Consider the following 3,878-nt stretch of genomic DNA (forward strand, 5'->3'; position numbering starts at 1 on the left):
CACCAAAGATAAACACAAATAAAACATGAAAGTCCAACCCAAACCCATGTCAATAACTCTTATAGAAACGGAGCATGATCCATGTCATGATCTCATCTCCCGTCAAAATCCTCCTCAAGACAGTTCAACAACCATTCAAACCCATACATTTATTACACTGTTTCAGTCTCGTATGACATTGTTTCAGACTTCTATTACATTGTTTCTTCCACTAAATACAAACACAAATAGGGGACGAAAACCCAAACCCATACCCATTTTTTATCGTGACGAGAAACACAAATAGAGCATGAACACCAGATTCATATCTACAGGTATCAATCAACTTCTTCTGTCAAACTCCTCCTCAAGATATGTTAGCAATAATCCATCTCTTCTTGGCATAAACCTTCATCATGAACCGCTTCATATCTTCTTCGACGTACCGACCAAATTTTCTAATTGTGGTTCAGACTGACATAAAAGAATGGAGAAAAAACAGGTGGAAGGGGAGAGAGAGAAAGCGACAGAGAGGGGTGGATAGGGTAGAGATAATGAGTGGATGGGTGTATGAGAGATGAGATTTAAAAATGAAATAGAAAAGAAGAAAGAGGAGAGAGAAGAGGGAAAACACAATTCTTTACTTTGACTTTTTTAAAACCATGTGGCATGATGTGGCATAGTGAGTTGTCATGCCACATGTGTTATGTATAATTATGTACAAAAATTTTATGTACAAATATCTTTTTCCCACATATATACACGGTGTAGTTGTGCTGCTTGTACACTTTCTGCACACACACACACACACACATATATATGCGGTAGTGCTAGATGTACATAACCAAACATCCCTAAATATCCCTAATACACATGGCATGCCACATAAGTTAGATGACATGACAATTTTTTGAATTTCAAAAAATTAAAACCTATACTAAAAAGGTGTGCAACCCTCTCCACTTTCCTACACTTCCCTTTCTCTCTCTCACTTTACCTCACTTTCTCCCTCACTCTCTCCCTAACTCTCTGTTGCTCTCACTTTCCAGCGCTTTCTCTCACTTTCTCCCTCACTCTCTCTTCCTCCACAGATGATGGTTTAGCACTCCAGTTTCGACAGTGTATCACGACACAGAGTTTGAGCATCTTCTCACTTTCTCCATCTCACTTTCTCCCTCACTCTCTCTTCCTCTTAGAGAAAACAAAGAGAGACTCTTTCAAACAAGTCGAAGATTCGAGAAGTCCAGAGAATGAGAGAAGCTGATACCCATTTTCAGCGCGACGATCAACCAATATTCCATTTCCGACGGTGATTCGACCGGTTTCCGACCATAGATGATATGAAATCCATGGATCTGTGTTTTATGTAACGATTTTGTAAGTAAAAATGGTATTTGATGTGAGGTTTGAGATTTATTCGATTTTGGGGTCTTTCATATTGTGGGTTTGTTTGTTTGGGGTCTTCCACGTTGTGACTTTGGTGGTTTGGGTTTTTCTAATTTTATTAATTAGTTACATATTTTGTTTTGCCCTGATTTGATTTTGAAAATTTGAAAATCGGTTTGTAGATTGCAGGTTAGATATTGTGTAATTATCACCCAAAACAATGTAATCAAGGTCATATACTATGTAATTATCAACCGAAACAATGTAATTAGGATCTGTGTAAAATGAGACAGTCATATCTTCACAGCTTGGTTTGTTTGGGTTGGTGGGTCGATGTTGTTCTTTCTTGGCTGGTTGTGCATTTGTTTGTTTTGGATATTCCATATTGTGGATTTGTTTGTGTGGGGTCTTTGATGTTGTGGCTTTGGTGTTTGGAGTCTTTGATGTTATGGGTTTTTTTGTCTTTGGTGCTTATGTTGTTTGTGTCTCAGAGCTGACAATACATATAAATTTCAATGTGAATCCAATTTGTTTTCTCTTTTGATACATTTGGCAATATATGTGTAATTACATTGTTTGTAAGTCCAATTACACTGAATAACTTTTAATTACATTATTTCAATGGGTAACTACATTGATAACTTTTAATTATAAAACAAGTGAACAATGACATTATTCCAATGCGTAATTACACAATGATATTTTTATTTACATTATTGTGATCATATTTACATAGTTCACAATATATTACTCTAACGTCGTAATTAAAAATTGTCTTCTCAAAATTATATAAAATCTATGGAATCATCAAAAGGACTGAGTTTAAAACATACAAATATCAATGTGAATCAAATTTGTTTTCTCTTTTAATGCACTAGGCAATATATATATATATATAATTACATTGTTTACAAGTTCAATTACACTCGATAACTTTTAACTACACATTATACTGTCTTATTATATCTCATAAATCGTCTGAATGATTACAACAATAATTGAAACTTATGATGCTCTCAAATCACCATGAGTCATGTTCCCATGTTTTTCACCATGAAGCCTGAAGACGCATAGTAGAGACTGACACGACATCAAATAGAGTCCATTTCCTCTATAAAGAAGCAACACAACCAGAAGGACACTACCATCATTCCCACATTTAGGAGAAAGTTGTATCTACAAAGCTCACTAACCCAATTACTCCAACAAGCAACAAGAGAGCAGTTTTGCCACGATTCCAATGATGTTCCACGTCCAACACCTGAAGAAGAACAGAAGAAGTGCTCATCTCTTATAACTATATATATATGTATATATATATTATATATATATAATATATATAATATATATATAATATATATATATACATATATTATATATATAATATATCCCAGGCTTGGGCCGTTCCAAGCATGAGAATGTCTAAAGGGAAGGTTGTAGCCGTAGAGAGGGTAGAAATGTTCAAGTAATGTAGTAAAAAGAGCCAAGAAAAGAATAAATCAAGCCATAGTGTTCAGAGCCAAAGGTAGTGATTGGCACTTGTAACAAATGACGAGCATTGACATGTATATTCTCCTTTACTATAATATCTTCAACTTGTTGTCCTGGACTAGATGAGAGATGACTGGAGCTAGGGTTTTCCATAGTAGAATGAGAGCAAAATATAGAAGAGAATTCTAGAATAAAGAGAATTTGAGAGAAAGTGGAGATGAAAAGGCAAGAGGAGATATGAAATGGTTTAACTCAGTTAGAGTTTTCGTGGAGGTGAATCGCATGCATTAAAGATGACTGACAGTACATCTCCTCAGTGATTGGCTAGAAAATTTACTTGCAATTCTAGAAGTTGCACAATAAGAGATAGGTTTGAAAATCAAAAATTCAAATCTTTCTCCTTAAATAAGAAAAATGTTTGAAGGGGATATTGTTTGCATAAAAAATGACCTCTAGTAACCAGCTGACATGTGGCAGTGTGGGTCCTATAATTGACAATGGTTAACCAATCACCAATGGACATATGGCAAGGGCAAGGAGATTTTAAATTACTGTTTGTTCATTTTGCATGTAAATCTGACGTTAATTAAGCAAAAATCAGGAGGTAGTTGTTGAAAATCATGGATGTATGAAGAATCATGTCCAAAAGGCTATAATCAAGGGAAATGTGTTCATAATTGTTTTATTATGATTTAAAACCATTTCTTAGATGGAAATTGATATTTCAGCTCGATTTGCACAGAGGGAGTTCAAGAGATTTCAGAGTTGTAGCCAACACATTCGTCGTGTACTTTGAAGAAGCATAAGTCTTTCCACATTCAAGCATACACGAGCATCACCAATATGGTGACAGTTAGTCATTTTCCTCAATCACAAGCTTAAGGCCTATAATCCAGTATAGTGGAACAGGATGCATATTCCCAATACTTCAACATTCATCTTGAAGAAGGAGCACGACCTGGGATGCTCACCATGATGCCCATTACTTTGAGGATCTTGCGGTTATAAAAGTTTTTACCCAG

The sequence above is a fragment of the Tripterygium wilfordii genome, chromosome 12 (genome assembly GCF_013401445.1).
Source record: "Tripterygium wilfordii isolate XIE 37 chromosome 12, ASM1340144v1, whole genome shotgun sequence".
Lineage (NCBI taxonomy): Eukaryota > Viridiplantae > Streptophyta > Magnoliopsida > Celastrales > Celastraceae > Tripterygium > Tripterygium wilfordii.